At 48.1% G+C, this 14,409-nt stretch overlaps 2 non-coding genes across 2 annotated transcripts; both read left to right on the forward strand.

The window, feature by feature from the left end:
• Nucleotides 1-4: 4 nt before the first annotated feature.
• On the forward strand, nucleotides 5-77 carry TRNAT-UGU (transfer RNA threonine (anticodon UGU)). Its single transcript has one exon. It is a non-coding gene; the product is annotated as a tRNA-Thr (tRNA).
• A 2,999-nt stretch (nucleotides 78-3,076) lies between these two features.
• TRNAP-UGG (transfer RNA proline (anticodon UGG)) lies at nucleotides 3,077-3,148 on the forward strand. Its single transcript has one exon. It is a non-coding gene; the product is annotated as a tRNA-Pro (tRNA).
• The last annotated feature ends 11,261 nt before the right edge of the window (nucleotides 3,149-14,409 follow it).

Here is a 14,409-nt window from a genome sequence, read left to right on the forward strand (position 1 = left end):
AGTTGGCTCCATAGCTCAGGGGTTAGAGCACTGGTCTTGTAAACCAGGGGTCGCGAGTTCAATTCTCGCTGGGGCCTACTTCTACTTTTCCTCTTTTATTTCTTGAAAAATAGTGGAAGATACGCGAAACTACTTCCGCCTTCCTGGGAGGCCAAACCGTGGCGGAGTCACTTTCTGTTTACCTCAAGGTACCCGCCACGGAAGGCTGCTTTCCTACCATTTTCTTATCTCTTGAAAAGTCAGACCCACTGCGGGCTTCCTTTTTTATCACGGGTTCACGGAGCCCCGCGCGCCCTCTCTCCGAGACCCCGCTCACTTCTGTGTGCGCGCGCTCTCCGGGAGCGTCTTTTCCTTCCCCTCAGTTCTTCCCCCTCCTGCCAGGGACTCGCCTTTGTGTCTCTGTCCCTCTCTGCAGGGGGAGACGATGGCACTACCGCGCCCCTTCCCGCCCGGAGTTTGTTTGCAGCTTCCTCCCAGCGCGCGCTGAGCGTGGGGTCTACAGCTCTGTGTTTGGCGGCTGCGCGCCTTCGGCCTTCGGGTCCCCGCCGCCTCTGTGTTGCAAGCTCTGACTTCTTTTTGTGGAGTTAACACAGAAAAGCGCAGACTGCCGCATTCGTGACCCGGGCCTAACGGATCTCCCTGTCAAGATTCGCTTTCAGCCTTTAGAAAAAAATTATTATTTATTTATTTAAACATCTCTATTTCTGCCTTAATTTTTTCAATTTCCATGTAGTTGTGCAGTTTTAGAAAAAATTTATTATAAAAAAGCCTGTAATCCCAGCTACTCAGGAGGCTGAGGCAGGACAATTGCCTGAACCCAGGAGGCGGAGGTTGTGGTGAGCTGAGATCGCGCCATTGCAATCCAGCCTGGTGAACAAGAGCGAAACTCCATCTCAAAAAAAAAACAAATATATATATATATATATATATATAACTAATGAATGCTGGTCTTCTGACTGATTTATTCCTGCTGTTAACGGAAGTGTAGAAAGTGAGCCCGAGTCCTCAGTGAACAGTGGGGGCGCTGCCCAGGTGCAGGAAGGGACCCCTGGGGGTCTCGGGACGGCTCCTGCCTCGGTCTTCCCCGGAAGGCGCACTCTGGAGGCCTGAGAACAGGCGGAGGCTGAGGCGGAGCCGGGGCCGGGTCCCGCCGCACATTCCCCTGTCGCAGGCGCCCTCTCCAGCGGAAGGGGACCTTAAAAAGCCCTGAGTGAGTCCCCGTCCCACGTGGGGCCGCGGCTTATACAGGCACCACTCCAGGGTAGCTCAGGGTTCGAAAACTTCCCTGTTCGGTGCACCAAAGAAGAGAAAACCGCTCGCAGCCACCTAGGTAGAGACCGGAGCTGGGACTGCGTTGACTGGGCGGGGAGGAGAGCGAGCGGGATCTGCCGGCCAGGAGGACGCGCTTCCTCTCTCACCCACGCCCGCTTCGGTCCAAAGAGCGGAGACTGTGGGTCACTACCGGGATGGATTCACTCCGCGCAGTTCAGGAGCCAGCCAGCACATTCCGGCGCTCGCGCGCCTGGGGCTGCTCAGAAACTCGTCGATCCCACAAAGACTGCCCCACAGGAAGATCACCGTACTTTAGAAGTCAGGCCACGGGGACCAGTAGTGAGCTACCCGAGAGCTTAACTGTAGATACCCTCCGAACGAAAACCGTGGACTCCCAGGGTGCGTGCGTGTGCTTGTGTGTGGGGGTGTTAGCGGCAGTCCCCACAATAATCGAACAAACAGTTGGGCGAACCTCAGGCCTCGCACTCTGGGGCTTTCAAAGTTTGGGCGTCACAGACGCTCCCATACACTCACTGGTCACCTGGCCGAATTAGGTGGCATATAGGTGAGGTGCCGGGAGGTCTTCCACGCTCGCGCTCCTGTCCAGGTGGAGCTGGTGGAGGCGTGGGTGCGAGGCTTGGGACAAGGGAGAGCTCTCCCGGGTGGGGCGGACCCAGGGGCATTTCATCTGAAATGTTCACCATGGGAAGAGCCGGAGGCCAGCCACAGCATTCAGGAGAGTCCAGCGTGGAGAGGCAGAGAAGAGGGGCGAGGGCAGCGGCGGGCGCAAGCAGAGCAAGATCGCCGAGAGAGCGAATGGAAAAATGAGCATTGTTTCTTCGGAGTAGCTTAACCACCATCCCACGCTGTTTTACAGCAGTGCAGGAAATGTGTCTTTTAGTGACACAAAAATAAACCTGTGGCTGAGCTCTGAGTAGATTATCGCGAATTTTAAAGCAGGGAATCCGAATCATTATTTTTACTACTAAATAAACCTGTGTAATTAAAGCGCCCTGGGCGAGAGTAGGTCCGAGGCGAAGGAAGAGGAAGGCGCCCGCCCAGGTGGAGACCCAGGCTTTGCCCATGGCTGGAGGCGGCCCGGGGTCAATCCCGAGAGAACGCGGTTAGGGCCGTGAGCCAGGACCCCGGCTCCTGCAACACGGGAGCGCGCGTGCATGGGTCCCAGCCTAGGAGCTCTGCAACAACCCAGTGGCCCGAGTCACCAAGAGAAGACAGAGTTCCGGGTTATCGATCGTTTCTGCCTTACACTTCCCTACATTTCCTGAACATTTTGCAAATGGGTATGTGCTGCTTATTATCTTTTCATAAAACGATAAAGAGCCCCCACCCCTGGTTTCACTTCGCTTCTCGCGGCTACTGACCCAGCCGGTCCGGCATTCTCTCCCAGCACTGTGCTCTCTCCCGAGCTCTCCAGCTCTGCCAGTCTCTGCATCCTGCCCCTGGGCCTCAAGATTTGCGCCTTTCTTGGACTCCCTTGGGAAGGGGCGCCCAGCCTGAAGAACGGATGGATGCCCCTGCTGCTGCTGGAGTGGACCGAGGGTAGGGAGGCGCTCATTCGGATTCCGGGAGACCAGAGGAGGCAGGGCTTTACGGAGCATTTACCCTGCGTCGAGCTACCGGCGGCTGAGGATTAGTGGCAGACACGGAGATGAGCAGCGAGGTCAGGCTGGGCTTGGACTGGAGATGTTGAGAATTTTAAGCTGCCAGAAAAAAATCCGCCCTTCGGTGAACTGACTCAGGAAGAACACAATCATGGAAAGATTCTATAGTTCGTTTGCGAGCCGGCTCGTTGGTCTAGGGGTATGATTCTCGCTTTGGGTGCGAGAGGTCCCGGGTTCAAATCCCGGACGAGCCCACTTTTTTTTCATTTCAACTAAATTTCTTGTTCAAATCCCTGACAAGCCTGCTTATTTCATTTCAACTAAATTTCTTGTTCAAATCCCTGACAAGCCTGCTTTTTTCATTTCAACTAAATTTCTTGTTCAAATCCTTGACAAGCCTGCTTTTTTCATTTCAACTAAATTTTGTTTTACCTTGACAGTTTTGCCCCCCAACAGTGTCTAGTGGTGACATCACCAAGATTTCTGGGAATGCTGGGGATTGGAAAGAATCGTGAATAAGAGACTACGCAAGCTGCCCCAGAACCAAGAGTTGCTGTTAAGAATTTGGGCATAGACCCGTACGCAGGTGTATGCTCTTGAGGGTTGTGGGGCTCTCCTTTCACAGCTAGAGAACACTTGTCTAACATTATGACAAGGTGGCAAGTTATGGGTTTCTGTGGCATAGCGGCTATTACTTTTACCTAACATGCAAAGGACCCTGGTTTGAAACCGGAGGGAAACAGCTCAGAGTGGGTTTTATCTCATCACACACTCTTATTACACTGGGAACTTAACCTAGAACACCCCACTATCATGCCCACTGGGTTGCAGAGGCACTAAGAGAAGAGGGCATCTACACTTTTGCTTTCCAGCCTCAACCACCCGTACTTCTGAAGAACTCAACCCACCTTCACTTGCTGTGGACAAACTCATCACAGAGCCCATCCACTCGACAGCTGCATGCTGCCAAATGGAACCTCAGATCCTGAGTAAGTGGGAGGCCCATTACTCCTTTTGTAACTTACAGGGGAGAAAAGTGACAAAACTGCAGCAAGTTGGCAGCGATGGGATTCAATCCCATGCCCCTGAAGAGACTGGAGCCTTAATCCAGCACCTTACCCCGCTTGGCCAGGCTACCTCACCACAATGATACATTTACATATTTTCCTTCAGTATAAAGTGTCCCAAGGGGCTCTGGGCCAACAGGACGTTGGGGTGAATCCACAGGGAAGAACCAAGGCGGGATCCGCTCCACCAAAGCCCCTGGCTGGGAAATGGCTCCATCGGCGACCTCACACACAGGATTGTCAAAGCGCAGGCCTCAGGATCTGCTTTGGGAAGGCCACTCAAGAAGCCACTGCTGGCCCCCTTTGGGGAATGGGCTCCAGAACAGGGGAAGACTTCTACACTCTCACTTCAAAAAATCAAAAACAAATACAAAGAAAAATAAAAACCTAAAGAAAAACAAGCAAAAAACCCCCAGCGTAGATAACATGGCGAAACTCCATCTCTATGAAAGAGATAAACATTAGCCAGGTGTGATGGTGTGTGCCCGTAGTCCCAGCTACTCAGGAGGCTGAGCCTGGGAGGTCTTGGCTGCAGTGAACGGAGATCACCCCACTGCACTGAGCCTAGGTGACAAAGCAAGATCCTGTACCAAAACCAACCAAACAACAAAACAAACAGAAACCCAACAACAACAAAACAGACCACAAATTGGGAGTATGTATTGATTTTATGAATCATGAGGAGAAACATTCTTAGCAGCTTTGTTCATAATAACTCACATCTGGAAACAGTCCAAATGCCCACCATCTTTGTACTGGATGAGTAAAATTGTATATAGTCTTATACGGGATAATTATAACACTGATAATGAGCTTACTGCTGCAAACAGAGTGACTGGATTTCACTAACATCAATACTGAACAAATGCAGCCAGACACCAATGATCTCCATTCTGCTGATTTCACATATGACATTCACGCATGAGCCAAACTAATTTATGGTAACAGAAGTTAAAAATCCTGTAACTTGGGAGAAGGAGGTGCAGGCACTGACTTGCAAGGGGTGTGAAGAAACTTTTTGTAATGCTGGAAATATTCCTTTTACATCTGAGTGATAGGTACACGTGTGTGTTTGTGCACATGTGCACAAGCAAGTGTATTCGATTCGCACTTAAGATCTCTTAGTTGGAAAGGCTATTGTATTAGATTTTACTGGTGTGTAACAAATTGCCACAAATTTAGTGTCTTAAAACAGCACAGATTTATTATCTTGCTTTTTGTGGGGTACAGGTTAGCAAGGTCTTCTACTGATACCGTAGCAAGTTGTGGTATCAGTTGGCTATTGGTGCAGTCTCATTTGTGGCAGGGGGTTCTCTTCCAGCCTTTCTGGTTGTTGACAGAATGTGTTTCTTTGTGGCTGTGGGACTGGAATCTCCCGTTTGCTTGCTGGCTGTCAGCTGAGGGCCACTCTAAGCGACCAGAGGCCCCTTTCCTTGAGGCCAGCAGTGCACAGTTTCTGGCACTTCACCTTCTTTTAAAGAGCCTGATTAAGTCAGACCCACCCAGGAGAATTTCCCTTTTAATTAATCAAAATCAACTGACCAGGAGGCTCAATCACAGCTGCACAATCCTTTGTTCCATAAAAAGTGGCATGGTTGTGGGAGTGACATGCTATCATGTTCACTCAGAGGCAGGTGGACTACTCAGAGGCAGGTGTGTGCATCAGGGTGGGAATCTTGGGGCCCGTCTTTGAGTTCTCCCTATGACAGTTACAGGCCTGAGAACCAAATACAGTAGAGTCTCTCAACAGAACAGGCTTTCCTACGTGTCTTTGTTTTTATAACTTGTTGAAAGAAGCCCCTGGGATGGGATAAGGGGGAGTACTGTCCTTCCTCCTTGCTGTGTGGCCACGCTGGCTTCCTGTCCGAGGATGTCCCCTTGGCATCCTTAGGCTAGGTGAGCACACCATTGTGTTGCACCAGGGTGATCAGAAGACAGAGGCGGCTTCCATCAGAGCTCAGCCCCCACAGTGCTTTCGGAGCTTGTGCCAGGCACCTTTTCTGTCCCCTCCAGCCTGCTCTTTCAGTTCCTGATGAGTTTCTATTTGTATGTTTAGACACTAAACATTTTTCATTAACATGTGCTCACTGTGGAATAATGAGACACATCTAAGAAGAAAAAGTAGCATAAATGAGCTTAAAGAACATGAAAAGCACCGTCAACCATGCCACGCATATTGCTAATATTTTGTTTTGGAGCTTTGTAGATTATTTTCATGGATACTTTAACTTATTTGTCTTATATTTATTATTTTTTTGAGGCAGAGGGTGGGGTTTATGATATTTAGCTGAAGGTGGGCTCGAACTCCTGGGCTTGATTAATCCTCCCACCTCAGCCTCCTGAGTAGCTGGGATTATAGGCCTGTGCCACCCCACTCAGCTCTACAAGCTATGCCATTTATTTATTTATTTAGAAACAGGGTCTTGCTCTGTCACCCAGGTTGGAGTATAGTGGTGTAAACACACTGCAGTCTCGACCTCCTGGGCTCCAGTGATTCCCCCCACCTCAGCCTCTGGAGCAGCTAGACCCACAGGTGCACACCACCAGACCCGGCTACTTTTGGTATTTTTTATAGAGATGCGATTCACCATATTGCCCAGGTTGGTCTCGAACTCCTCTTGCCTTGGCCTCACAAATTCTGGGATTACAGGAGTGTGCCACCACGCCAGGCCAAGCTATGTTTTTAATAAGAATACTTTGCATTGTGTTTTGTAACTTGCCTTTTCAAAATACTTAATTTCGCTAGAAAGATTCCATAGTAAAAAGAAAAACCTCAGCAAATGTACTATAATGCCATTCATTTCTACATTTCATTTTTCACTTTTATTAAACTGTAAACAAAGAACCATAGGCCACGCGGGGGAAGGGGTAGGGGTCGCCCTTCAAAACACAACCAATGGGCCCGTAACACCGTGCTTTTTGGTAACGGTTTGCAGTTCCAAATACCTTCAGATGCTCTCTGAGGAGTGCGGTTTTCGGTGACTCTTTCTGGATGTTTGGGTCAGTGCCGCACATGTAACCACTTGGGGGCGCTCAGGACTCCACCGTAGCGCGGCTCTGGTCCTGGCGGGTGCGCGATGCAGGCTTGGCGCTGTGCAGACCCCACTGCCCAGGGGCGGTCGTCCGGGGATCTCGGCGAGCAGGTCTTGTAGCGCCAGGAGCAGCGGAGTCCGGGTGCAGTGCTGCAGGAGGAGCGGGGACCTGGGCCTGCCGGAACTCCCTGTATCCCTCAACCAGACCCGGGGCAGGACTGTTATCGGGGGAGAAAAAGCCCACAACACCATTTTTACTGTTCCAGTGTTTGGAAGAACTCTAGATATCTAAGCAGTCACTGTTGTTCGACATTTAGATTCAGATTCCCCACCCCCACCATTGCAAGATTATCTTTGTGACTCAGTCTGTGTATAACATCATGATTATACAAAGAAATAAATATCTAGCATAATTAATGGGCCAAAATTCTGTAACTTTTAAAGTTACACAGAAGCAAATTACTCTCCGGAAAGTGCCAGAAAATTACTGAAGTGTCATTATCTGGGGTAAATACCCGTTGTCTCATGGCCATGGGAAAATAGGCCGCAAATACATAAAGGGTGAGGTTTAGAGCTGAAGTTTAATAGGCGGCAGAGAGAGATAGAGCTCTTGGTAGCAGACAGGGTTCTCGGAGAAACGGGGTAGCCGGCTTTGTGGTGAAATGCAGCAGGTTTTATAAAAGAGCTTGAGGAGGCGATGTCTGATTTACATAGGGCCCCAAAGATTGGTCAGATCAGGTGTTTCATTTGCATAAGGGGAGTAAAACTGGTTAGGGCTAGGTGTCATTTGCATAGGGTGGGAAAAGCTGGCTGCCCCCACCCCAATCTTTTATTATGCAGATGGTCTCTACTTGCCCTTGGCCATGTTGCCTGTTTCTTTATTGTACACTTGGGTGACAAAGGAAAGAGAAGATGGAGCCTTCATGTTGAACATACCTGTTCCAGGTAGCCCTTTTCTATTGGCACAGCTGCCAACATTCACCCGTGCAAGCTTCCAGCTTGCTTATCTATGTTTGCAGCTCAATTTTTCAGGATGCTCTTTGTTGGAAAAGAAACGACTTTGGGGCTGCTTTTTGTTAAAAGGGAAATTCTGCCGAGGACTCTCTTGCCCTTACTGTTGTTAGATATAATGAACTCCAAGTTTCTCTTCAGAGAATCAGTGTGTTAGTATGTTCAGCTCTTATTCTAAGGGCTGGGAGTGGTGGCTCTCACCTGTAATCCCAGAACTTTGGCAGGCCAAGGCTGGTGGATCACCTGAGGTCCAGCAGTTGGAGACCAGCCTGGCCAACCTGGTGAAACTCCATCTCTATCAAAAATACAAAAAAATTAGTCAGGCATGGTGGTGGGCACCTGTAGTTCCAGCTATTTGGGAAGCTGAGGCAGGAGAACTACTGGAACCCAGGAGGTAGAGGCTGCAGTGAGCTGAGATCCTGCCATTGTACTCTATCCTGGGCGACAAGAGCGAGACTCTATCTAAAAAAAAAAAAAAAAAAAGTCTATTTAAAATTTTTTGTTACAGTGTGAGGTTGAGATAAAGGTTAACATATTGTTTTGACCTGCCCACCTCAGCCTCCCAGAGTGCTGGGATTACAGGCGTGAGCCACTGTGTTTTACCAATATCTTTCCCCTCTATGGATATCCGATTGTTCCCAAACCATTTGTTGCAAAGACTTTCCTTTTCATATCGAATTACTTTGGTGCCTTTGGTGAAAAGCAAATAATTATGTATATGTGGGCCCAAATTATTGTTTTGTTCATTTTTGTTGTTCAATTAAAAATTTCAAATTGGCCAGGGGTGGTGGCTCACTCCTGTAATCCCCAGCACTTTGGGAGGCCAAAGTGGAGGATCACTTTAGATCAGGAATTTAAGGTTGCTGTGAGCTATGATTGCACCACTGTACTGTAACCTGAATGAAGAGTGAATCCGTGTCTCCAAAAATATAGACTCAGCATGGTGGCTCACTTCTGTAATCCTAGCACTTTGGGAGGCAAAGTGGACGGATCACTTGAGGTCAGCACTTCGAGACCACCCTAGCCATGGTGAACCCTTATCTCTACTAAAAATACAAAAATTAGTTGGGTGTGGTGGTGCATGCCTGTAATCCCAACTACTTGGGTGGCTGAGGCAGGGGAATCACTTGAACCCAGGAGGCAGAGGTTACAGTGAGCCGAGATTGTGCCACTGCACTCCGGCCTGGGTGATGAAGTGAGATCCTATCTAAAAAAAAAAAAGAAAAGAAAAAAATATATTTATGTTTAAAAATATTTTTAATATACCAATGATATGGAGATTACTATAATGAACAATCATAAACCACTAATTGTATTTCACAATTATACAGTTTTGTGAAAATAGCTTTACATGTATAGTTTTTTACTGGTGTTCAAAAATAAATATTGTTTTAAAATTTTGTCCCTAAATACGTCAGTAAGCATCTTTTAAAAAGTGATACATTTTCCTACAGAGCCATATTGCAATGGTTGTATGTAACAACAACTCCAATTAAATTTTCAACCTGTGCTTTTTGCCTTTAGACAGCCAGTCCAAGGAACAGAGTAAGTGGCACCATTTAAAAGGAGTAGTGGTTTGAAGAGTCAGAGTAGCCCAGAGATACAGCATTCACTTACCCAAAAATACATGGAAACAAATCAATTGGTTGATTTTCTTGAATAAAGGCAAATGTAGGATTTATAAAAGAAAAAGAGGAGAGGCCAGGTACAGTGGCTCACACCTGTAATCCCAGCATTTTGGGAGGCCGGGGCCGGTGCATCACTTGAGGTCAGGAGTTTGACAACAGCCTGGCCAACATGGTGAAACCCCGTCTCTGCAAAAACACAAAAATTAGCCACCAGTGATGGCGCGGGCTGTAATCCCAGCTACTCAGGAGGCTACTGAGGCAGGAGAATCGCTTGAACCTGGGAGGTGGAGGTTGCAGTGAGCTGAGATTGGGCTATTGCACTCTAGCCTGGGCAACAGAGAGACTGTTTCTAAAAAAAAGTAAAGCAATTTCCAACTGGTCATGGCTCGCGATATTATTTGGATATATGTCCTCACCAAATCTTACCTCGAATTGTAATTGCCAGTATTGGAGGTGGGAACTGGTGGGAGGTGATTGGATCATGAGGTGGATTTCTCATGAATGGTTTAGCACCATCCCCTTGGTGCTGTTTTTGTGGTTGTGAGTTGTCCTGAGATCTGATTGTTTAAAAGTGTGTGGCTTGGGCTAGGTGCGGTGGCTCAGGCTTGTAATCCCAGCACTGTGGGAGGCTGAGGCAGGCGGATCACGGGGTCAGGAGATCGAGACCATCCTGGACAACATAATGAAACTCCCATCTCTACTAAAAATACAAAATTTAGCCAGGTATGGTGGTGCACGCCTGTAATCCCAGCTACTTGGGAGGGCGAAGTAGGAAAATAGCTTGAACCCAGCAGGTGAAGGTTACAGGAAGCTGAGATCGCGCCACTGTACTCCAGCCTGGCAACAGAGGGAGACTCTATCTTAAAAAAAAAAAAAAAAAAGTTTGTGGCCGCGCGCTCTCCCTCGGGACAGCGCAGTCTCGCAGTCTCGGAGGGGCGCCGCGGGGTACGGAGGGATGGAGGGAGCATGGCTTGCCTCAGCTTTCGCCTGAACGCTGGCGCTGAGGACGCAATGGAAGGGCTCTCCCGCTGGCAGCTTTAGGGCACCACCTTCCTGGCCGCGCTCTGCGTGCTGGCCGCGGATGGGAACACCACTCTGCACCCAAACTTCAGCGCCTGTCTCCAAGATAACCCCGGCCCAGTAACGTCCCTCCCGCTGGTCACCGTTCTGGCACCAGAAACCTGTGAAAGCCGAAACAGCTGTGTTTCCCGTTTTAATGCTGGCATTGTCAATACTACCTGCTCTTGGATCGAATGTAAAGAAGGAGAGAGCTGTTGTTCACATAATTCGACAGTTAGTGATTGTCATGTGGTGAATGGGACAGATTTCTGTGCCCAGTGCCAGTCTCGTGCCAACCAGTTCTACAGTTAAACCCACAACTCAGCCTTCCCTTTCTACACTTCCAGGTACTACATCAGGTACAACAAATACCACTGTGACTCCAACCTCACGACCTGGGCTGAAGTCTACCTTTGATGCAGCCAGTTTCATTGCAGGAACTGTCCTTGTCTTGGGTGTGCAGGTTGTATTTTTTCTTCACAAATTCTGCAAATCTAAAGGACAAAATGACCACACTCTGTAAATTAACAAGGACTGTCGATTCATTTGTGTAATTCACTGACATCAAAATACTATCTTTCAAGATGTTCCACATGGATGATGTTATTCCAGGTTCCTTAAATTTCCATGGATGCATATAGGATATTTGGGAGCATTATCATTGAAGAAAAATCAGTTAAATCATTGTGTTCAACAAGAATATTTAAAATATTCTGCATGAATTCTTGTGGTTGTCTTATTTTTTTTATTTTTTTTTGAGACAGAGTCTTGCTCGCTGTCACCCAGACTGAAGTGCAGTGGTGATCTTTGCTCACTGCAAACTCCGCCTTCTGTGTTCAAGCCTCCCAAGTAGCTGGGATTACAAGGATGTGCCACTACCCTTGGGGAATTTTTGTATTTTTAGTAGAGTAGGGGTTTCACCATGTTGGCCATGCTGGCTGGTATCAAACTCCTGATCTCAAGTGATCCGCCAGCCTCAGCCTCCCAAGGTGCTGGGATTATAGGTGTGAGCCATAGCGCCTAGCCCATCTTTTATTTTAAATAGATGCTGCTGTGGGACTTTTTTTTTCTTGACATGCCAAAATATTGTTTTGTGCAGATAACATCATAATTCTTGGCAGTTTAAACTTAATATATATATTGTTTGAGACATGGTCTCACTCTGTTGCCCAGGCTGGAGTGCTCTGGCACAATCTTGGCTCACTGCAACCTCTGGCACAATCTCGGTTCACTGCAACCTCTGCCTCCTGCCTTTAGTATCTAAGGATACTAAATCATACCCTTAGAATAAAATTTATGCTTGATGACAGTTATTTTTCCTACATTAGAAATAAGGTGCCACACAGGGAATTACATTTCAGATTTAAAGAAATGAATGGGAGGTCAGGCACCGTGGCTCATGCCTATAATCTCAGCACTTTGGGAGGCCAAGGCAGCCAGATCACCTGAGGTCAGGAGTTTGAGATCAGCCTGACCAATATGGGGAAACCCTGTCTCTACTAAAAATGCAAAAAAAAATTAGCCAGTCATGACAGCTTGATCAGTGGCTGAAATCATATACATCATGTGTTGGTTTCTTTTTTCAGTGCCTGGCTCTGCCCTGGGGTGTAAGCCTCATGAGGGCAGAGAGCTTGCTTGATTTGGTCCTGCTGTGCCCCTGGAATGATGGCAAGAGTGCTGCTTAGTAAGCCATCCCAGGCAGAGCCCCTTTCTCAACTGAGGAGTCACTCCGGACACAGCACAGCTCTTGCCACAGTCGCAGGTGGCCTCTGTGCTTTTAAAGCCATGAGCACTTTTCAGTTCCCACCTTTGTCAGTTCTCTGAAGCCTCAACAGAGCGGACCTGAAATATGACCCCTACTCCAGTTCCTCTGGCCTCCTGAGCCTCAGAGTCTGACTCTCCTCTTACTCTACCTTTCTTTTTTTTTTTTTTTTTCCTTGAGACGGAGTTTCGCTCTTGTTACCCACGCTGGAGTGCAATGGCGCAATCTTGGCTCACCGCAACCTCCGCCTCCTGGGTTCAGACAATTCTCCTGCCTTAGCCTCCTGAGCAGCTGGGACCACAGGCATGCACCACCATGCCCAGCCAATTTTCTGTATTTTTAGTAGAGACGAGGTTTCACCATGTTGACCAGGATGGCCTCGATCTGTTGACCTCGTGATCCACCTGCCTCAGCCTCCCAAAGTGCTGGGATTACAGGCGTGAGCCACCGCGCCCGGCCTCTACCTTTCTTAAATGTTGGAATTCCACAGGCATGGGCCTGATTTCTGTTCTCATTCACACTTTCTCCCTGGGCAGCCTGATCCACCACCACAGCTGCAAAGACTATCCATGCTCTCCCTGTTATCTCTAGTTCCCATCTCACCTGGCTTTCTCTCCTCCCTCCCTCCCTCCCTTCCTTCTGTCTTTCCCTCATATATTATTTTGAGTGTGTGGTAAGAGGATTTAAAATCTACTCTCTTGGTGATTTTTTTTTTGAGTCAGACTCTCACTCTGTTGCTGAGGCTAGAATGCAATGATGCGATCCCAGCTCACTGCAGCCTCCACCTTCCAGGTTCAAGTGATTCCTGTCCCTCAGCCTCCCCAGTAGCTGAGATTACAGGCACACACCACCATGCCCAGCTAATTTTTTTGTATTTTTAGTAGAGATGGGGTTTCAACATGTTGCCCATGCTGGTCTTGAACTCCTAATCTCAGGCAATTCACCAGCTTTAGCCTTCCCAAAGTGCTAGGATTACAGGTGAGAGCCATCCTGCTGGCCTCATTGATTTTCAAGAATACAATACATTGTTTTTATTATACTTACCATGTTGTACAATAGAACTCTTGAACTGTTTCTTCCTGTCTACCTGAAATTTTGTATCCTTTAACCATCTCCCCTATTCACCCCTCCCTCCCCACCCAGCCTCTGGCAACCACCATTCTATTCTCTGCTTCTATGGGTTACACATTTTAGCCTCCACATAGGAGTGATATCATGTGGTATGTCACCTAACATGTCCCCCAGGCTCATCCATGTTGTCACAAATGACAGAATTTCCTTCTTTTTGAAGGCTGAGTGATGCTCTGTTGTGCATATCCACCACATTGTCTCCACCATTCCTTCACTGATGGCTGCTTACTTCGGTCAAATATCTTGGCTATTGGGAATAGTGCTGCAGTAAACATGGGGCACAGACATCTCTTGGGCAAACTGAGGATATGAAATGGATATTTCCTCTGTCATTTCCACTCCAATTTCTCCAGGCCTTGAAGCTCCAGCTTCAGGCCCGAACTCATGGCCTTCCATTCCCCAAGCAGCTTCACCCAAATGTCCCCTCTCTTAGAAAATGATGCTAGCACATCCCTGTTGTTCCATCTCTGTGCCCACTGTTGTTAACCCCAGACAGTTCTGCTGCCACCATCACCTCTCTCTGCAGTCACTGCCACACACTCTCAGGCCTCCCATGCTCCGTTTTGTCACCATATTGGTCATGAAATTTTCCTTTTCTTTCTTTTGTTCAAGACAAGGTTTCACTCTGTCACCTAGGCTGGAGTGTAGTGATGCGATCACAGCTCACTGCAGCCTCCACCTCCGGGGCTCAAATGATTCTCGCACCTCAGTCTCTCAAGTAACTGGGACTACAGGCATCTGCCACCACACCTGCTAATTTTTATTCTTCTATTTTTTAGTGGTGATAGGATCTCCGTATGTTGTACAGGGTGGTCTGGAACTGCT

This window comes from Callithrix jacchus, chromosome 2 (genome assembly GCF_049354715.1).
Source record: "Callithrix jacchus isolate 240 chromosome 2, calJac240_pri, whole genome shotgun sequence".
Taxonomy (NCBI): Eukaryota; Metazoa; Chordata; class Mammalia; order Primates; family Cebidae; genus Callithrix; species Callithrix jacchus.